Below are 22,380 nucleotides of genomic sequence, written 5' to 3'. Positions count from 1 at the left end.
CACGTGCTGGATGGCTCCCCACCTCCACAGGGTAGGCAGCGCCGCTCCAAGGAGGAGCCAGTGACCTGGGAGTCCTCCAGCAGCTGGGGGAACTCAGAGCCCCCAGGCTTCTCAGCAAGAGGAATGGTCCCTCCATATGTACAGCCACTCAGGCAGTCCCAGAAAACCTGAAATCCAAGACATGTCTTGGGGCAGGCAACGGCGTACCATGTTCGGTGATCACAAAAGCAGTGGCAGGAACGTGGGCCCACCACACTTCTCACCAGACTCCCCTGCACCTCGAGTCACTGTCTCACGGGCGGGGCTTCATCTCCCGGGTGACGGACAGTCATATCGGGCAACTTCACCTGACAAGGGGACAGAAAGCACAGGCAGGCTTCAGATGTGTACCCACTCTCTCATTGAGTTAGATCGATGTGCATGCTTCACGGGGGGAAGGCCTGTATCTGCAAACCAACTGTATTGATCCGTATGGACGACTGGATATAAGTCTAATAAATGAGTGCAGTTATTAGGTTCAAGTGCCTGTGGGTGCCTGTCTGACTGAGCGTGCAAGGGTGCAGGGCATTTGATGTGGTGCTGAATGCCTTGTTCTGGTGTACCAACAAGGATGCACTCTCAGCATTATTGGTATGCCAGGGGAACTCATTCTGGATATCTCCATGTCTCAGAGTCTGCATGCAAAAACCTTGGTATCTGAACACGTCTGCCATCTCCACGGAGCCCTGACCTCCCACCCTCCCATGAAATGGGGGATGATACCTGGCACCTTCCACAAGGCCCATGCAAAATTTCACCGAGGGGCTGTTGACAGAAGTTCTGGGCTCCCAATCTCCATCCCCATGCCCTCTGACCAAAGCACATGGACCTGACCATCCATGGTCCCCTCACAGACCATCTGTGTGAATGCCACGTACCCTGAGACTACGCCAGCTACTACTACTGCTCAGGTGGCCTTGCCACAAGTATCACCTCTTTCCTGAACAAGGAAACTTTCCCAGATAACCGCACAGTATGGTGAAGTTGGCCCCGGGGCAGATACAGCCCATCGCACCGTCAAAGAGCAGAATAATTCAGGGCATGCATCTCTTCATGCACAGTCAGTACAATCATTGTGTGGGCCTCCACCGGAAAGTGCAAGATGGGAGCTGGTGGTCCTTTGGTACCAGGATCCAGTTCCTGGCCAGATTATCTTCAGATCACCGCCTGCAGGGCTCTGGGTGCCGACCACACACTATGGGAAAAGCTCCCATCATGAAGGGCTTGGTCCAAACTGAACTCTTCCTGCCCTAAAGGGCGACTTGCCCATATCTGAAGCCTCTGCGGCTCTGCTCCCACAGGGAAAATCAGCACCCAGGAAGACCCACAGGAAGAAGGTGGGCTTTATTTATGGCAATACTACTCTATTCAGCTGTACATATCTTTTCCGCCATGGTAAAACCACTGAGTGCTCACAGATCACCAAGGCAGCTTCCAGGAAGAATTTATAAAAGCCAGAGGATGACCTTGAATGTTCCAGTTCCTCTGCCCTAGTGTGATGGGAGCCACTGGCTACTACACTGTTACGTTATGTTATGTTATGTTACGTTACGTTATGTTACGTTATGTTATGCACAAGCCTTGTTATGCCAACCGATTTCAAATCTCTACCACAGCCACGGGCCTCCAAGGTCGATACTTCATTATGAGTGTGGCGAACACCTGGGTGCCATGTGGGCTGTCTGGCTGGCCCCATCATTTAGGAACTCAGACATCTTGCAAATTCCAGCTCTAGTGGCCAAATGGGGGTCAAGCGGCATGTGCATATACTGCATTACCACCCACAGGGCTGGCTCCTTGGCCTCAGTTGGTATAACTCTTCAAGGTACCAAAGATATGCTTAAAGAGTCCTTCTTGCATCGCGCCACCAAGGCCTCAAGTGTTACCTATGACTGAGCCCCCCAAACAGCAGTAATGCCCTCTCCTCTGTACCCAGCCAAGGGCAGCTCCAAAAGGACCATAGTACATATGGTTAGAACCACAATGACAGTGCCTGCAGCCTCAGGGGACAGATCGTCCCAGGCAATCACACTGCACCTTTCCTCACCTGCACAACCGTTCTGCTCTAGGCCTCTGGCCATCCTGAAGGAGGAATACATGGCTAGGGCTACTGCACAGCCCACGGTGGCCTTCAGGACTCATGCACATGACAGGAGCTGCAATGCAGCAACTGCAAAGGACAGAAGGCATGTTGCTTTTTGCCCTGCCACTGTTCCACCAGGTCCCACTACTGCTGCAGCCTACAGGCACTCAGGAATCTTACTAAACCAAAGGGCCTCAACAGTGAGGTCTTATATCTGACCTGGGTCTCCAATCAGAAACCACAGAATCTTCCACACTTCAACTTCCACATCAGCAAAGCCCCAGCTTGCCCACTAGCAGCTGAAACTGGGATGAAATGCACCTTTTCAAGCCAAGAGCTCCCTGGGCTGAATGGGCCTAGGCCTGGTCTACTGGACAGGATCTAGTGCACGATCTCCTGTGAGGGTAATCAGCCGGCTGACTGTCAGGTCATAAAGGTGGCACTTCATGAAACCCCTGCAGATGGCTTTGATCCGGACACGTCCTGTTGAATAGGCAAAATCACAATATTCTGAGAAAGGATTAGAAAGATATAAAAAAAGAGAAGTAAAGATTACTGATAAAGGATGGTTACAGTCCAAGGATGATTGATTAATAATTTCTAAAAATGCTAAATGGAAAATTCTTAAGGGTTAGTTTACATTAGAGCTTTCCTAAAGCCTTGGAATTAACCAACTATGTAACTCAGCTCTCAGGTTTTCAACAGACATTTAAAAAGTACTGGGAGGTGACTCCTGACCCAGTCTCTGAGTCAGGCACACCACTGTTTGAGCCAGGAACCAAGGTCCTGATAAAGACTCTGGGGTCTGGGGTGGGGGTCCCTCGAGCCCTCTGGGAAGGCCTTGACCAGGTTAGTCTTTCTTCTCTCACAGCTGCCAAAGTGCCCAGAATTGATTCGTGGGTGCACCACACTAGAGTTAAGAGGAGGCACCTTGACCAGAACTAACTGATGTCATTTTATGCCTTTATTTTCCATGCTTTTTCTTAGTACTCTTCAGATGGGTTTGATAATCTATGTGCGTCTGCTTATGCTGACTCCAAAAGTCCTGAGTCTGCCATTTGATCCTCAAGATAATGCCTTCCTTTCCGGGGCTCACTCCTACGCTGCATTTCACAATAGGTCTAGCTGCTGGGTCTATAGAGTGCTCCCCTCTTCATCAGTGGAAGGCTTCCCATAGTAGGCATCTCCACTTCAAGCAAAGGACTTTCTCCAAGTTTGTGGATACCTTCGACAACAACAATCATATGTGATTCCTCTTCTTAATCTGATGACATCTAACAATCACAAGATGGACTGGTGCAACACTTTGTACCTTATCTATGGACATAATTTGACTTTTAACTTTGCTGATTGTTCTGTTTTTACTGTTTTCTCCCTCCTGTGTAATGGGATTTGTTTCTAGCTGCATGAAGGCTTTTAAGTTACAAATGGTTGCTCAAACTCCTGCAACTTCAGCGGCTTCCTCCAACTACTACTTGGGGCCTCTGGATCACACCCTCAGTAGGAGGGTTAGCAGAATATGATGCCTCTCCAATTTAGTGATGATGCCCCTTATCAGCTTAGAAGCAGTTATGTAATGAGAGTGATGCCCCTTTCCCTAAGCAAGATAATTCTCCTAAAAGAAAAGAAAAGACAGGAAGGCTAGGGATCCCCAAATGGAGGAAATAGGCTGCAAGGGCCAGACATTTTTTCTCTCTCTATTAACTACCAGGAGGAAACAAACTACAGGTGTCACATTTCTTCCCTTCTCTATACAAAATTAAAAGGTTTCTTTTAAAATTCAGTGTTGCCATGACAATAACTGGTTCCACCTGAATTTAACTTTCCTCAAACTTTCAGCTAACTAAAGGGTATTATTATGGAAATATTTTTATTAAACTATGCTAAAGAACTATGTATTTATTCTTCGATCTGTATTTCTTCACATGGACATCACCAGATGGTCAATACTGAAATCAGATTCATTATATTTATTGCAGCCAAAGATGGAGAATCTCTATACAGTCAGCAAAATCAAGAGTGGGAGCTGATTGTGGCTCAGATCATGAACTCCTTATTGCCAAATTCAGACTTAAACTGAATAAAGTAGGGAAAACCACTAGATCATTCAGGTAAGACCTAAATCAAATCCATCACAACTATAAAATGAAAGTAACAAACAGATTCAAGGTATTAAATCTGATAGACAGAGGGCCTGAAGAACTATGGACAGAGGTTCATTTCATCATACAGGAGGCAGTGATAAAGGCCATCCCCAAGAAAAAGAAATGCAAAAAGGCAAAATGGTTGTCTGAGGAGGCCTTAAAAAGAGCTGTGAAAAGAACAGAAGTGAAAGGCAAAGGGGAAAAGGAAAGATATACTCATTTGGATGCAGAGTTCCAAAGAATAGCAAGGAGAGAGAAGAAAGCCTTCCTCAGTGATCAGTGCAAAGAAATAGAGGAAAACAATAGAATGGAAAAGACTAGAGATCTCTTCAAGAAAATTAGAGATACCAAGGGAACATTTCATGCAAAGATGGGGACAATAAAGAACAAAAATGGTATGGACTTAACAGAAGCAGAAGATATTAAGAAGAGGTGGCAAGAATACACAGAAGAACTACATAAAAAAAAATTCTTTATGACCCAGATAATCACAATGGTGTGATCACTCGCCTAGAGCCAGACATCCTGCCTTAGGAAGCATCACTATGAACAAAACTAGTGGAGGTGATGGAATTCCAGTTGAGCTATTTCAAATCCTAAAAGATGATGCTCTGAAAGTGCTGCACTCAATAGGCCAGCAAATCTGGACAACTCAGCAGGGGTCACAGGACTGGAGAAGGTCAGTTTTCATTCCAATCCCAAAGAAAGGCAATGCCAAAAAAGGCTCAAACTACCACAGTTTGGCACTCATCTCACACGCTAGCAAAGTAATGCTCAAAATTCTCCAAGCCAGGCTTCAACAGTATGAGAACTGTGAATTAAGCTGCATTTAGAAAAGGCATAGGAACTATAGATCAAATTAGCAACATTCATTGGATCACAGAACAAACAAGAGAGTTAAAAAAAAAATCTGCTTTATTGACCATGCCAAAGCCTTTAACTGAGTGGATCCCAACAAACTCTGGAAAATTCTGAAAGAGATGGGAATACCAGACCACCTGACCTGCCTCCTGAGAAATCTGTCAAGAAGCAACAGTTAGAACTGGACATGGAACAACAGACTGGTTTCAAATCAGGAAAGGAGTATGTCAAGGTTGCATATTGTCACCCTGCTTATTTAACTTACATGCAGAGTACATCATGAGAACTGCTGGACTGGGTGAAGCACAAGCTGGAATTAAGATTGCTGGGAGAAATATCAGTAATGTCAGATATGCAGATGACACCACCCTTAGGGCAGAAAGTGAAGAAGACCTAAAGAGCCTCTTGATGAAAGTGAAAGAAGAGTGAAAAAGTTGGCTTCAAATTCAACATTCAGAAAACTAACATCATGGCATCTGGTCCCATCACTTCATGGCAAATAGATGGGGAAACAGTTACAGACTTTTTTTTTGGGGGGGCGCCTAAAATCACTGCAGATGGTGACTGCAACCATGAAATTAAAAGACACTTGCTCCTTGGAAGGAAAGTTATGACCAACCTAGACAGCTTATAAAAAACCAGAGACATTACTTTGCCAACAAAGGTTCGTCTAGTCAAAGCTATGTTTTCTCCAACAGTCATGTATGGATGTGAGAGCTGGACTATAAAGAAAGCTGAGCACCAAAGAATTGATGCTTTTGAACTGTGTTGTTGGAGAAGACTCTTGAGAGTCCCTTGGACAGTAAGAAGATCAAACCAGTCCATCCTAAAGGAAATCAGCCCTGAATATTCATTGGAAGAACTGATGCTAAAGCTGAAACTCCAATAGTCTGGCCACCTGAAGCAAAGAACTGACTCATTTGAAAGGACCCTGAAGCTGGGAAAGATTGAAGGTAGGAGAAGAAGCGGACGACAGAGGATGAAATGGTTGGATGGCATCACTGACTTGATGGACATGAGTTTGAGTAAACTCCGGGAGTTGGTCATCGACAGGGACGCCTGGCATGCTGCAGTCCATGGGGTCGCAAAGAGTTGAACACGCCTGAGTGACTGAACTGAAGTGAACTGAACTATTTTTCTTCAAGTCAGTTCCTCCTAAGATTCAGAACCTCTAATGGCTCAACAAAAGAGTATGTTTTACTCACACAATTGTTCTCCTAATCTACATTAGGAAAAGGAAATGGCAACCTACTCCAGTATTCTTGCCTAGAGAATCCTGTGGACAGAGGAGCCTGGTGTGCTATTGTCCATAGGGTCGCACAGAGTCAGAACACTTTTGAAGTGACTTAGCATGCATACATGCATGCAATCTACATTAATAACACTATGTATTTCCTTGGAAACCTACCTTTCTTCAAAATTCACGTCAATCCTTTTATGGCCCAGGTTGACTCACATTGTGCCAAGATTCCTTCAAGGTGCATGTTGTGGGTGAGGGGCCTGGTGGTGCTGAGCTCTGAGATATTTCCTTTCTCTAATTAGCAGCCTGCTATTAGATATATAATGTCCTGCTAAAGACTAGAAGGGGGGCATGTTTTCTACTCGATTTTGATGTCTATGTCAGAAGCTTTGTCTATCTCTTTTATACTTTAATAAAACTTTATCACAGAAAAACTCTGAGTGATTAAGCTTCGTCACCTGGCCTGGAATGAATTCCTCTCCTCTGGAAGGCCAAGAATCCTGGTGTCTCTCACAACTCAGCAACAGCATTTCACCACCATAGTGCCAGGGGAGCCACTGGCTACTAGACTGAGGCAGCCTTGCTATGTCAACCAATGCCAGTATCTACCACAACCACGGGGCTCAAAGGCTGCTACTTCACTGCCAGGGTGGTGAACACCTGAGTGCCATCTGGAATGTCTGGCTGGCTCCATCCTAGGAACTCATACACTTGGCAAATTACAGACCCAAGGGCCACAGGAAGGCCAAGGGGCAGGTGCACATAACGCATTACCGCTGACAGGGCTGGTTCCTTGGCCTCTGTTACTGCAATTCTTCAAGGCACCAAATATACGCTTGGAGAGTCCTTCTGGCAGCGGGCCACCAAGGCCACAAAGGTCACCTATCACCGAGCCTCCCAGGCACCAGCAATGCCCTCTCCTTTGTACCCAGCTGAGGGCAGCTCCAAAAGGATCCTGTGATGTACCATTGAATAAACGACAGTGCCTGCAGCCTCAGGGGAGAAAATGTCCCAGGAAACCACACTGCACCTTTCCTCACCTGCACAACCATTCTGCTCTAGGCCTCTGGCCAATTGCAGGAGGAATGCAGGCCTAGCACCACAGCACAGTCCACGGTGGCCTCCAAGACTCAAGCACTGTGGCAGCAGTTGCAGTACACGAAATGCCAAGGGCAGAAACAAGGCCTATTGCCTTTCACCCCTGCCACCGTTCCCTGCAACCACTGCAGCCCACAGGGCACTCAGGAACCTCACCAACCCAAAGGGCCGCAACAGAGAGGGCATCAGATCTGACCTGGGCCTCCAATCACACACCACAGAAGATTCCTTGTGCCAGAATCGACATCACCAGGGCCCCAAATAGCACATTCACAGCATGAACTGGGAGGAAACACACCTTTCTGAACCAAGAGCTCACTGTCCGATGCCAGGATCTACTGCGACACCTACCACCACTGGACAAGCCGGATGCCTCTTCTGCTCCTCAGTGCCCTTCACCATGGACCCCACATTCCAAGAAGGCCGCTCGAACATCTGTACATGGCCCACCCTCAGATGGGAGCCTCACAAATGGTGGTGACCTGGCTCCCCCATGCATGTGTCTGACACAGTCGGAGATGCCCTCACTGCTAACTAGCCCCACCCTTAAACCCAAGGCAGGCAACGTGCTGGACCTCAGTTTCGATGAGGAGACGGTAGTGAGTTCTCACTCATTTTGTTCAGATTTTCCAAGGAATGCATGAGAGGGTGTCGTCATCGATCCGAGCACATGCTGGCTGGCTCCCCACCTCCACAGGGTAGGCAGCGCCGCTCCAAGGAGGAGCCAGTGACCTGGGAGTCCTCCAGCAGCTGGGGGAACTCAGAGCCCCCAGGCTTCTCAGCAAGAGGAACGGTCCCTCCATACATACAGCCACTCAGGCAGTCCCAGAAAACCTGAAATCCAAGACATGTCTTGGGGCAGGGAACGGCGTACCGTGCTCGGTGATCGCAAAAGCAGTGGCAGGAACGTGGGCCCACCACACTTCTCACCAGACTCCCCTGCACCTCGAGTCACTGTCTCATGGGCGGGGCTTCATCTCCTGGGTGACGGACAGTCATATCGGGCAACTTCACCTGACAAGGGGACAGAAAGCACAGGCAGGCTTCAGATGTTACCCAGCTTCTCGCTAAGCAATATCGATGCCCCTGGTTCACTGAGGGAAAGCTTCTTCTGCTATCCCTTATGTACGACTGGATACCTATGTGTTGACATGAGTGCAGAAAGTTAGGTTCATATGACTGTGGATGTCTGTCTGACTGAGTGTGCAAGCGTGTCGGGGGACTTGATGTGGGTCTGAGTACTTGTGTTCTAGTGTACCAACAAGGATGTGCTCTCAGGATTCTGGGTGTGCCTCTGGAACTCTTTGTGTATTTCCATGTCTCAGAGCCCCTATGCAAAGGCCTTGGTGTCTGAACACGCACGTCAGCTCCATGGAGCCCTGACCTCCCACAAAATGGGGGATGACGCCTGGCACCTTCCTCCAACCCCATGCAAAATTTCACTGAGTGGTTGTTGACACAGGCTCTGGGCTCCCGACCTACATGACCCATGCTGTCTGGCCAAAGCACAGGAACCTGACCGCCCAAGATCACCTTGCAGAGCATCTGTGTGAATGTCCCTTACCCTGAGACTATCCCAGCCATTATTACAGTTCTGGTGTCCTTGCCACAAGTCCCACCTCCTCCCCGAACAAGGAAATTTTCCAGAGAAGGCCTATAGTGTGGTTAACTTGACCTTGGGACAGATACAGCCCACCATACGCTCGCATAGTAAAAGAATACAGGGCATGCACCTCTTCCTGTCCAATTAGTCCAGTCACTCTCTGGGGCAATGCTGGAAAGTGCAAGACAAGAGGTGGTCATCCTCAGGTACCAGGATCCAAGGGTCACTCCCACAGAAATGCGGCCCCTTTCCTGGCCAGATTATCCTCAGATCCACAGCCTGCAGGGTGCCAACCACACCCTAGAGAAAGCTCCCATAATGCAGGGTTTGGTCCCAATTGAACTCCTCCTGCCCACCAGGGTGACTCACCCACATCAGAAGCCTCCAGGGGCTCTGCTCACACCGGGACAATCAGCACTCAGCAAGACCCACAGAAAGAAGGTGGCTTTGATTACGGCAACACCACGCCATTCTGCCTGGCACCTTGTCTCCACCACACCAGACCACCGAGTGCTCACAGATCACTAGGAAGACTCCAGAAAAACAGGCAGGGGAAGACCTTGGACTTTCCAGGTTTCCCACCATCATGTCAGGGGAGCCAATGGCTACTACATCAAAGCAGTCTTGGTATGCCAACCAATGCTGGATCACTACCACAATCATGGTCTTCCAAGGTTGATATATCACTGCCAGGGTGGTGAACACCTGGGTGGGATCTGGGCCGTCTGGCTGGCCCCATTCTTCAGGAACTCATACTCCTTGCAAATTCCAGTCCCAAGGGCTAAAGGGTGGAGCCAAGGGGCATGTGCACATACCTTAATACTACCCACAGGGCTGGCTCCTAGGCCTCGTTATTGCAACTCTTCAGTTTCAAAGATATAGTTTGAAAGTCCTTTTTCTGACATCAGGCCACCAAGGCCACAAAGGTCACCTATCACCGAGCCTCCCAATCACCAGCAATGCCCTGTCCTCTGCACCCAGCCGAGAGCAGCTTCAAAAGGACCACAGTACATATTATTGCAAAAACAAAAACAGTGCCTGAATCCTCAGGGGACAGATTGTCCCAGGAAATCACACTGCACCTTTCCTCACCTGCACAACCATTCTGCTCTAGGCCTCTGGACAACCCACCTGATGAATGTATGGCTAGAACCTCCTCACAGTCCATAGTGTCCTGCAAGGCTCAACACTGTGACAGGAGTCGCAATACAAGAACTGCGAAGAACAGAAACTAAGCCTATTTCCTTTCACCCCTGCCAACGTTCCACTAGGTCCCTGCAACCACTGCAGTACACAGGGCACTCAGGAATCTCACCAACCCAAAGGGCTGCAATGGCGAGGGCCTCAGATCTGACCTGGGGCTCCAATCAGAAACCACAGAAGCTTCCTCACTTCAGCTTCCACATCACCACAGCCCCAACTAGCACACTCATAGCAGGAACCAGGACGAAATTTGCCTTTCAAGTCAAGAGCTCAATGGGCCTAGGCCAGGATCTACTGCGACTCCTATCACTATTGGACAAGCCTCTTCTGCTCCTCAGTGGCAATCACCACGCAGCTTGCATTCCAAGAAGACCGCTCAAACATCTGTACATGCCCACCCTCAGACAGGAGCCTCACAAGTGGTGGTGACCCCAGTGCTCTATGCATGTGTGTTACACAGTTGAAGCTGCCCACACTCCTAACTAGTCCTGCCCTTAGCCCCAGAGGAGACAATGTGCTAGACCTCGTTTCAATGAGGAGATGGTATCAATTTCTCACTCATTTTGTTCAGATTGTCCAGGGAATGCATGTGAGTGTGCCATCATCAATCCAAGCACCTGCTGGTTCGCTGTACACTTTAGTCAGGAAGGGAGGGCAGCCCCCAGGAGAAGCCAGTGACCCGGGAGTCCTCCAACAGCTGGGGGAACTCAGAGCGCCTAGGCTTCTCAGCAAGAGGAACAGTCCATCTAAACTTACAGCTACTCAGGCAGTCCCAGGAAACTGTAAATCCATGACACATCTTGGGGCAGCTGAAGGAGTTCCATGCTCAGTGATCCAAAAAGTAGTGGTAGCAACCTGGGCCCACCACACTTCTTGTTGGACTCCCTTGCACCTTGAATCAGCACCGCACAGGCAGGTCTTTGTATTCTGAGTGACAGGCAGTCATACGTGGCAACATCACCTGACAAGTGGGCAGAAAGCACAGGTAGGCTTCAGATGTGTTCCCTTGTTCTTGCTGAACAATACTGATGCCCATGGTTCTCTGGGGGAAGTTCTGGATCTCAGCCCCAACTACCTCAATCCCTTACATACAACTGGATGCCTATCTGTCACCAGGAGTGACAGATAATCAGTTTCAAGTGCCTGTGGGTGTCTGTCTCTCTGAAAGCCGTGTGTGGCCAGGGGATTCAGTGTGGGGCTGAGGGCGTGTGTTCTGGTCTACCAATGAAGATATACTCTCAGGATTCTGGGTGTGCCTCTGGAACTCCTCTATGTCAGAGCCCCTTTGCAAAGGCCTCAGTGCCTGAATAGGCATGACTTCTCCACAGAGCCCTGACCTCCTGCCGTCACACAACATGGCAGATGAGGCATGCCACCTTCCACAAGCCGCATGCAATATTCATTCAGAGGGCCTGCTGAAATAGGCTCTGGGCTCCTGATCCCCATGTCACTCACCCTCCAATCAAAGCACATGGACCTGACCACCCAAGGTGGCCCTGCAGCGCATCTGTGTGACTGCCACCTACCCTGAGACCAGGCCAGCTTCTACTACAGCTCAGCTGTCCTTGCCCACAAGTCCGCCTTCCCTCAGGAACAAGGGCACTTTCCCCAGAAGCTCCAGGTGCCTCGCTGTACACCTCAGCAGGGCAGGCGGCATTGCTCCCAGGAGGAGCCAGTGAGCACGGGAGTCCTCTAGCAGCTAGGCAATCCAGAGCCTCCAGGCTTCTCAGTAAGAGGATCAGTCCATCCACACTTACAGCTATTCAGGCAATCCCACGGAACCAACAGAACCCTTAATCCAAAAGGTGGAAGGTGTACCCTCCACAGCGATTTGGGCCTGCCACACGTCTGACAAGACTCCCCTACACCTCGAGTCCACGCATAACACACATGGCCTCTTCCTGGGTGATGGACAGTCATACCCGGCAACAGTTCCTAAAAACTGAAAAGCACAGGCACGCTCCAGATGTGCATCCCATTCTCTCGGAATAACATCCACGCTGACAGTTCCTGGTTGAAGGCTTTCATCTGCTTTCTAACTGCCTCAATCCTTTATATCCCAGAGGATACATATGCGTTAGCAGACTGTAGGAAGTTAGGATATATTATCTGTGTGTGTCAGTTTGGCTGTTTGTGGTGAGGGGCTTGATGTTGGGCTAAGTGTGTGTGTTCCAGTGTCCAAACAAAGATGAGCTTTCAGGATTCTGGGTGTGCATCTCTGGAACTCCTGGTTGTCTCCTTGTAAAGGCTGAGCCCCTTTGTAAAGGCCTCATTGGCTGAAAAGGTATGCCTTCTCCACAGAGCCCTGACATCTAGCCTTCCCACAATATGGCAGATCACGCCTGACACCTTCCACAAGCTCCATGCAAACTTTCACCCTGGGGCTGTTCACATAAGGCATGGGCTCCTGATTTCCAAAACCCATTCCCTCTGACCAAAGCACAGAAACCTGACTGCTCAAAGTCGGCAAGCGGAGCTTCTGTGGAACTGCCACGTGTCCTGAGGCCATGCCAGTACTACTACAATTAGTTGTCATTTCTCACAAGTCCCAGCTCCTCAAGGTACAACTGAAGTTTCCTGAGAAGACAGACAATTCCATGAACTTGGCCCTGGAGCAGAAAAGGCCCACCACACCCTCAAAAGGCTAAAATAACTCAGGGCATGCAACTCCTCCAGCTGACTGCGTCCAATCACTCTCCAGTGCTCCACTGGAAAATGAAGATGGGAGGTGGTCATCCTCAGGTACCAGGGTTCAGGGGTCACTACCACAGAAACTGGGAGCCTTTAGCAGTCAGATTATGCTCAGATCCACAGCCCGCAGGGCCCTGGGTACCGGCCACACCTGAGGAAAAGCTCCCCTAGTCCAGGGCCTGGTCCAAATTGAACTGCTCCTGTCCCCAGGTCTTCTCAACCCCATCAGAAGCCTCAAGGTGCCCTGCTCACACAAGGGAAAATAAGCACCCAGAAAGACCCACAGAAGTAAGAAGGCCTTGATTAGTTGACCTACGCCATTCTGCCCGGCACCTCTTCTCCGCCACAGCACAACTACCAAGTGCACTCAGGACACCAAGGCTGCTTCCAAGACCTGAGAAGAACTGTCAGGAGAAGAGCTTTGCTGTGCAAGGCTTCCCAAAACCATGTCAGGGCAGCCACTGGCTATACCATGGAGGCAGGCTTGGCATGCCAACCAAGGCCCAACCTCTACCACAAGAACTGCCTTGGTGGATGATACTTCTCTGCAGGGTAGAAGACACCTGAGTCCCACCCAGGCTGGCCATCTTGCCCCATCCCTTAGGAAGTCTTACACCTTGCAAATTCCATGCCCAAGAGTCAAAGGGATCAACAGGCAGGTGTGCAGACCTCAGTTCTACACAGACTGGCTGGCAGGCAGGCCTCAGTACATGGAACTGTTCAAGGCCCCTGCAAGACATCAGGCCACCAAGGCCACAAAAGTCTCCCGAGGACCAGTGGGCCCTCTCTTTTGCAGGGAGCCAAGGGCACCTTCAAGGGGACCAAGGTATCCTTGGAAACACAAAGACAGTACCTGCAGCCTCAGGGCAACAGTTCATCCCAGGAAATCACACTGCAACTTTCCTCACCTGCTCTACACTTTTCCTAGGTACTCTGGCTAACCCACAGGAGGACTGCAGACCTGGGACCTCACCACAGTCCATGGTGGCCTCCACAGATCAAGCACTGTGCCAAGAGTTGCAATAGAGGAGTTGCCAACTGCAGAAATGAGGCCTATTGCCCTTCATCAATGCCACTGGTCCACCAGGTCACTGCAACTGCTCCAGCCAACCACACCCTCAAGAATTCTACCACGCCCTCAAGAATCTTACCTACCCAAAGGGCCACAATGGCGAGGGCCTCAGATCTGGCCTGGGGCTGCAATCAAGAAACCACTGTAGCTTCCTTGCTTTTGCTTCCACATCAGCACAGCCCCAACTACTGCACTTGCAGCAGGAACTGGAGTGAAACACACCTGTTCAAGCCAAGAGCTCAACGGGCCTAAGCCAGGATCTACTGCGACTCCTACTGCCAGTTGCCAAGCTGGCAGCCTCCTCTGCCTCTCACAGTCATTACCAAGGACCTGGCACTCTGAAGTCCACTCAAATGCTGTCCACAGCCCACCCTCACATGGGAGCCTCACAAACTGTGGTGGCCGGGGTGCTGTCTGCATGTGTGTGACACAGATGTAGCTGGCCCTCATGCTAACTAGCCCCTACCGTAGCCCCAGGGGCAGCAATGTGCTGGACCTCAGTTTCAATGAGGAGACGGTAGTGAGTTCTCACTCACTTTGTTCAGATTTTCCAAGGAATGCAAGTGAGGATGTCATCATTGATCTGAGCATGTGCTGGTTCACTGCCCACCTTCACAGGGCAGGCAGCACCCCTCCAAGGAGGAGCCAGTGACCTGGGAGTCCTAGAGCAGCCGGGGCAACTCAGAGCCCCCAGGTTTCTCAGCAAGAGGAATGGTCCCCCCATACGTACAGCCACTCAGGCAGTCCCAGGAAAGCCGAAATCCATGACACATCTTGGGGCAAGGGAAGGCGTACTATGCTCAGTGATACAAAAAGAACTGGCAGGAAACTGGGCCCGCCACACTTCTTGTAGGACTCCCCTGCACCTCGAGTTACCACCTCATAGGCTGAGCTTCGTCTCCTGGTGATGGACAGTCATACCTGGCAACTTCACCTGACAAGGGGACAGAAAGCACAGGCAGGCTTCAGATGTGTACCCGATCTCTCACTGAGTGAGATCAATGTGCAAGCTTCATGGGGGGAAGGCCTGCATCTGCAAGTCAAGTGTATTGATCCCATACAGACAACTGGGTACTTATCTGTCAACAGAGTGCAGTTATTAGGTTCAAGTGCCTGTGGGTGTCTGTCGGACTGAGCATGCATGGCTGGTGGGGGATGTGATTTGGGGCTGAGTGTCCTATGGAACTCCTGGGTATCTCTGTGTCTCAGAGTCCCCATGTAAAGGCCCTGGTGTCTGAACACATGTGCCATCTCCATGGAGTCCTATCGCTGTTGTCCCCTGGCTTCAGTCTTCCAGGCCTCTGCAACCACTGCAACCCACCAGGCACTCAGGAATCTCACCAAATCAAAGGGCTGCAATGATGGGGTCCTCAGATAGGGCCTGGGGCTCCAACTAGAAACCACAGAAACTTCCTCACTTCGGCCTTGACATCAGCACAGCCCCAACTATGGCACTCAGAGCAGGAACTGCATCAAAAATGCATCTACCCAAACCAGATCCCACCTGCGTGGCTGGGATCTATTCTGACTCCTTCTATCTGCATCCATGCTGGCCTCCTCTCCAGTCACTCAGTCATGTCCGACTCTTTGTGACCGCATGAAATGCTGTTTGCTAGGTTTCTCTGTCCTTCATCATCTCCAGAAGTTTTCTCAAATCCTTGTCCATTGAGTTAGTGATGCCATCCAACCATCTCATCACCTTTTGTCCCCTTCTCCTCCTGCCTTCAATGTTTCTCAGAACAGGGTCTATTCCATTGTGTCAGCTTTTCTCATCAGGTGGCCAAATTACTGGAGCTTCAGCTTCAGCATCAGACCTTCCAGTGAATATTCTGGATTGATTTCCTTTAGGATTCACTGGTTTTTTCCTTGCAGTCTGAGGTACTCTCGCAAGTATTTTCTGATACCACAGTATGAAAGCATCAAATCTTCAATGCTCAGCCTTCTTCTTTTTTTTTTTTTTTTCAGAATGCTCAGCCTTCTTTATGGTTCTAATCTTACATCCATAGATGACTACTGGAAAAACTATCGCTTTGAGTATATGGACCTGTGTCAGCAAAATGATGTCTCTAATCATTAGTATGCTGTCTAATTTTGTCATAGCTTTTCTTCCAAGGAGCAAGCGCCTTGTAATTTCATGGCTTCAGTCACCAGTCACAGTGATTTGGAGCCCAAGAAAGTGAAGTCTGTCACTGTTTTCTTGTGCACGGTCTTGCCTACCAGAGCTAGACCCAGTTTTCCCCATAGTTAGTCCCACCCATCAGGAAGCTTCCACAAGCCACTTATCCTCATCTATCATAGAGCAGATAGAAAGAAAACCATAATCACATAAAACTAACCAAGTTGATCACATGTATCACAGTCTTGTCTAACTCAGTGAAACTATGAGCCATGCCTTGTAGGGCCACCCAAGATGGATGGGTCATGGTGGTCAGTTCTGACAAAATGTGGTCCACTGGAGGAAAAAAATGATAAAGTGCTTTGGCTTCTTGTGTTTAGAATCCAGTGAATAATATGAAAATGGGAAAAGATATGACACTGAAAGATGAACTCCCCAAGTCCCCAACTGCCCATTATGCTACTGTAGAAGAGTGGAGAAATAGCTCCAGAAGCAATGAAGAGGCTGACCCACAATGGAAACAACATCTAATTGTGCATGTGTCTAGTGGTGAAAGTAAAGTACGATGCTGTAAAGAACAATATTGCAAAGGAACCTGGAATGTTAGGTCCACAAATCAAAGTAAATTGGAATTGGTCAAACAGGAGATAGTAAGAATGAACATTGACATTTTAGGAATCAGTGAACTAAAATGGATGGGAATGGGTGAATAATACAGATGACCATTATACCTACTACTCTGGGCAAGAATCCCTTAGTAAAAATGGAATAGCCCTTATGGTCAATAAAAGAATTCAAAATGCAGTACATGGGTGCAATCTCAAAAACAACAGAATGATCTCAGTTCATTTCTAAAGCAAACCATTCAATATCATACTAATCCAAGTCTATGCCTCAGTCACAAATGCTGAGGAAGATGAATTTGAATGGTTCTATGAAGACTTATAACACCTTCTAGAACTAAAAGGACACCAATAAAAAAGATGTCCTTTTCATCATAGGGGAATGGAGCGCAAAGGAAGAAAGTCAAGAGACACCTGGAATAACAGGCAAGTTTGGTCTTGTAGTACAAAATGAAGCAGGACGAAGGCTAACACAGTTTTGCCAAGAGAACGCAATGTTCCTAGCAAACACCCTCTTCCAAAAACACAAGAGAAGACTCTACACATGGACAACACCAGATGGTCAAATCTGAAATAAGATTGATTTCATTCTTTGCAGGCGAAGTTGGAGAAGCTCTAGATAGTCAGCAAAAACAAGACCGGGAGCTGACTGTGACACAGAAAATGAACTCATTGCAAACTTTAGACTTAACTGAAGAAAGCAGAAAAAAACACTAGGCCATTCAGGTATGACCTAAATCAAGTATCTCATGATTATACAATGGAAGCAACAAATAGATTCAAGGGATTGGATCTGATAGACAGAATGCCTGAAGAATTATGGACAGAATTGACAGTTTAGAACTGTAGTGTTGGAGAAAGAATGTACAGACTATTTTTCTTAACTGATGGATGTTTCAATTTAACAAGAAATAGTGATTAATTATTCAATATATGAAATTTTACTACACTTGATTAATCCAACATAGTATGTTTTGTGAGATTAATGCAATATGGAAAATTGAAATTATTTGTGTTACAGAAAAATGAAGCTTTTTATCCTTTAAAATCTTCATGGCCTTAGAGTTCAGAAAGTATAAAGTATAATTTTTCAGATCAAAAAAGGAAAAATTCTAATTAAAGTCAAATGTGGCTCAGCTGGTAAAGAATCTGCCTGCAATGTGGGAGACCTGGGTTTGATCCCTGGGTTGGGAAGATTCCCTGGAGAGAGAGAGGCTACCCACTCCAGTATTCTGGCCTGGAGAATTCAAAGAATCAGACACAATTGAGCGCCTTTCACTTTCAACATTTAGAAGAATAGCAATAATGACCCGTAATGATCTTATAGATCTGACGAAAATGATCTAACAATGATGATCTCAATCATGGGGTCAACATTCTGAAACCATAATATGTTAAGAAAACTCCCAAGCACAGTTTAATTTCACCAAAGGATATTTCACTGCAACAAGAAAATGTATAAAACAACAATTTTCCAAGATTCTGTATTTGTCAGTTCACCCAAAATGCAGATAAAATAAAACTTAAAATTTGGAAATGAGGCCAGAGGCAATCACCAAAGAAAAGGACATCATGAAGACATTATCCAGTAAGCCACTGAACAGATGAACACTGAGACTTCAGGGTGTGGCACAGTGCATGAGACATATGAATTTTCAATGATCCTGATACAGTTACTCACCCATATTCTCTGAAGTAGAGGCCCTCATTTCAGTCCTTCTACCTCAGAAAAGTGTAGCAGAAAAAAACAAAAACAAACAAAAAGAAAAAAAAGACATAGTCTCAAAAATATTCAACAATAAAAATAACAAAGCACTAATACTGTCAAATTTCATTGTCAAAATTTATTATAGTCATGCAATCTTCCCTTCTTCCAGCTCAACCACAAATGATGCTTTCAGTACCCATTACAGTTGTTCAACCACTTCTACTTCAACATTTGCCACCCCCCCACCCGCCATTTATTTCTCAAGAACAATTCCTTTAAAAAGTTCTATCTACAACTGTGTTCGAAATGACCAAAATGAAGCAAGTCACTTAGCATATCTACATGCCTCATAAGAGGCATGAAAATGTAGAATAGGATGACTTGCTCTGGAAGAAAGAAAAGGCATGCTCACAGCAGTGTTATGTAGTCAAAGCCAAGCTATGAGGTTCTTATTTGTCTGATTAGAGGTGCATTCATCTGGACCTCAGATTGACATCTGGAATGAGTCCCTCAGCATCCTCAGACAATTTTTCTCATCATTGATCCAGACAAGCACCCTCCCAACAAATAAGCATTTCTATAGCCAGGCTTATTTTCATCAGGCCTACCTACTGTGTTGTTAACAAAAAACAATATATATACAGAACACAATTTGTTTAGTATTTGAACAATAGAACCCTCATAGCACAAAAGGCACAGAACCATGGATTTCTCTGTATAAAATTAAAATCTATTGAAAATATTCAAAACAACCAAGTCAACTAAAATTTCAAGGAGTGGTGAGGTGAAAGTGTTAGTCTCCCAGTGGAGTCTGACTCTTTGACACCCCATGGACTGTAGCCTGCTAGGCTACTCTGTTCACACAATTCTCCAAGCAAGAATACTGCAGTGGGTAGTCATTCCCTTCTCCAGGGGATCTTCCTGACCCAGGGGTCAAATCTGCATTTCCTGCATAGCAGGCAGGTTCTTTCTCATCTGAGCCATAGTGGGGTATCATTTGCAAATGAAGTAGCAAATAAGGTTTGATTATACTGGAAATATGAGTAGAAATATCTAAATTCTGAAAGCTAGTAATAAAAAGATAAATATTTTGGCACATTTAAATTTCACTAAAAGGTTATTTTCACACATAATAAAATGGTATAAAAAGGAAATCTATCAACGATTCTTAAATGTTAACCAAGCTATTTTCTTTAATACAGGGAAAAATAATGAAGATTCCATTAACAAAGCAGATATACCTATGGGGGAAAATTTATCATAAAAATATGCTCCATGGGCACCTGAAAAAATGAGCTCAAAAAACTTGACTTTGTGACATCACGGGCAAGAACACAGACCAAAATTTCAATAGCACCACAGTAGCTGCTCACCTTTCCTCCCTGTAGTATGATAACGTGTTCTAGCCTTTGACCTGCAGCAAAACATCACATAGGATACAAATCAGATCAGAAAAATGAATGAAATTATTTTAAAAATCAATAGAACAATTGGTTCTATAATAATTATTTACTGTACAGGCATCCTCGCATACCTAGTCCTCACCAAACAAATCAAAATTCCTTGCTCCTTTATCATCTTTGTCATTTCTTCATTTATTTCCTCTCTGAACGCTTCACTTTGCAAATAGTCAATAATCCCCTCTACCACTCTATGTACATTAGTAACATAGCAGTTATCTTTTAAATTAAGAAATTCTAAAGTTGTATTACAGCAAATAAAGATTTTGTGAAATGCTTTGTGATGGGTCAAATAAAAAGGATGCTTGCTGTGAGACCCATATTCTGGAAGTAAGAGATAAGAACTCTGAAAATTTATTACAAACATGTTGAAACGAATGGACCAATGGCCAAGAATAGAAAAATAGATGAGACACTTCATAAGATAAATGGAAATTATTTACAAAAAGAATCAAATGGAAAAAGACTTTAGAGAGGGGTAAGACGTAAGTGGAATTAAGATGGAGTAAGACTGGCCTGTCTTTTCTCAACATGGAATGCAATTAGGAATCCTAGGAGGAGTATATCAATAACCAAACAGAGGTCTCTGAAGGATAAAGGCTTGCAAGTAAACTAGAGAACTCAAATTGCAAGGTAAAAGGAACTAGACCCTAGATATTATGTAATGTCTGATTCCATTTATATGTCATTCTGTAAAGGACAAAACCTGGTCCCCTGGAGAAGGAAATGGCAACCCACACCATTATTCTTGCCTGAAAAACCCCATGGACAGTATGAAAAGGCAAAAAAATAAGACACCAGGAGATGAGCCCCCTAAGTTGGAAGGTATCCAATATGCTACCGGGGAAGAGCAGAGGGCAATTACTAATAATTCCAGAAAGAATGAAGCAATTGGGTGAAAGCAGAAATGATGGTCAGTTGTGGATATATCTGGTGGTGAAAGTAAAATCTGATGCTGTACGCATTACTGCATAGGAACCTGAAAAGTTAGGTCCATGGATCAAAGTAAATTGGACATGGTCAAGCAGAAGCTGACAAGATTAAACACTGGTATCTTCAGGAATCAGTGAATTAAAATGGATGGGAATGGGCAAATTTAACTCAGATGACCATTAAATCTACTGCTGTGGGCAAGAATTCCTTGAAGAAATGGAGTAGCCCTCAAAGCACATACCTTTCTCCAGCAACACAAGAGATGACTCAATACATGGACATCACCAGACAGTCAACACTGAAATCAGAGTATGTTCTTTGCAGTCAGAGATGAAAAAGCTCTATACAGTCAGTAAAAACAAGACCTGGAGTTGACTGTGGCTCAGATCATGAGCTCCTTATTGCAAAATTCAGACTTAAATTGAAGAAAGTAGGGAAAACCACTAGGCCATTCAGGTATGACCTAAATCAAAGAGCTTAAGATTATATAGTGGAGGTGACAAATAGATTCAAGGGATTAGATCTTGTAGACAGGGTTCCTGAAGAACTATGCATGCAGATTCATAACACTGTACAGGAGGCAGTGACCAAAGCTGTCCCAAAGAAAAAGATGCAAGAAGGCAAAGTGATTGCCTGAGGAGGCTTTACAAATAGCTAAGGAAATAAGAGAAGCGAAAGGCAAGGGAGAAAGGGAAAGATATACCCAACTGAATGCAGAGTTCAGAGAATAGCAAGGAGAGATAAGAAGACCATCTTAAATAAACAATGCAAAGAATACAGGAAAACAATAAATGGAAAGGACTATAGATCTTTTCAAGAAAATACCTGTCAGAGACATCAAGGGAACATTTCATGTAAGAATGGACATGATAAAGGACAGAAACTGTAAAGACCTAAGAGAAGCAGACGAAATTAAGAAAAGGTGATAAGAATACACAGAAGAACTGTACAAGAAAAGTGTTAATGATTCAGAAAACCATGATGGTGTGGTCACAAACCTGTAACTGGACAACCTGGAGTGTGAAGTCAAGTGGACCTTAGGACGTATCACTACAAACAAAGCTAGTGGAGGTGATAGAATTCCAGCTCAGCTATTTAAAATCCTAAAAGATGATGCTACTAAAGTGCTGCACTCAATATGTCAGAAAATTAGGAAAACTCAGCACTGGCCACAGGACTGGAAAAGGTCAGTTTTCATTCCAACCTCAAAGAAGGGCAATGCCAAAGAATGCTCAAATTACCATACAATTATGCTCATTTCAAATGCCAGCAAGGTAATACTCAAAATCCTTCAAGCTAGGCTTCAGCAGTACATGAACCAAAAACTTCCAGATGTACAAGCTGGGTTTTGAAGAGACAGAGGAATCAGAGATCAAATTGCCAACTTTCATTGGATCATGGAGAAAGCAAGGCGATTACAGAAAAATATCTACTTTGACTTCACTGACTATGCTATTGCCTTTGACCATGTGGATCACAATAATCTGTGGAAAATTCTTAAAGAGA

The 22,380-nt window shown here is 46.2% G+C and overlaps 1 long non-coding RNA gene and 4 other non-coding genes across 5 annotated transcripts; all 5 read right to left on the bottom strand.

The window, feature by feature from the left end:
* Positions 1-70: 70 nt before the first annotated feature.
* LOC122706294 lies at positions 71-19,517 on the bottom strand. The gene is made up of 3 exons (XR_006344366.1): positions 18,455-19,517; positions 2,444-2,605; positions 71-347 (listed from the first exon to the last, which is right to left on the bottom strand). It is a non-coding gene; the product is annotated as an uncharacterized LOC122706294 (long non-coding RNA).
* On the bottom strand, positions 8,037-8,129 carry LOC122707130. Its single transcript, XR_006344653.1, has one exon. It is a non-coding gene; the product is annotated as a small nucleolar RNA SNORD116 (small nucleolar RNA).
* On the bottom strand, positions 10,791-10,882 carry LOC122707216. Its single transcript, XR_006344737.1, has one exon. It is a non-coding gene; the product is annotated as a small nucleolar RNA SNORD116 (small nucleolar RNA).
* LOC122707205 lies at positions 14,527-14,619 on the bottom strand. The gene has a single exon (XR_006344726.1). It is a non-coding gene; the product is annotated as a small nucleolar RNA SNORD116 (small nucleolar RNA).
* LOC122707274 lies at positions 18,961-19,027 on the bottom strand. Its single transcript, XR_006344787.1, has one exon. It is a non-coding gene; the product is annotated as a small nucleolar RNA SNORD109A (small nucleolar RNA).
* Positions 19,518-22,380: the final 2,863 nt, after the last annotated feature.

Source organism: Cervus elaphus, chromosome 13 (assembly GCF_910594005.1).
Source record: "Cervus elaphus chromosome 13, mCerEla1.1, whole genome shotgun sequence".
Taxonomy (NCBI): Eukaryota; Metazoa; Chordata; class Mammalia; order Artiodactyla; family Cervidae; genus Cervus; species Cervus elaphus.
The sequence above is the reverse complement of the archived record's forward strand: the minus strand, read 5'-3'. Positions and strand labels throughout refer to the sequence as shown.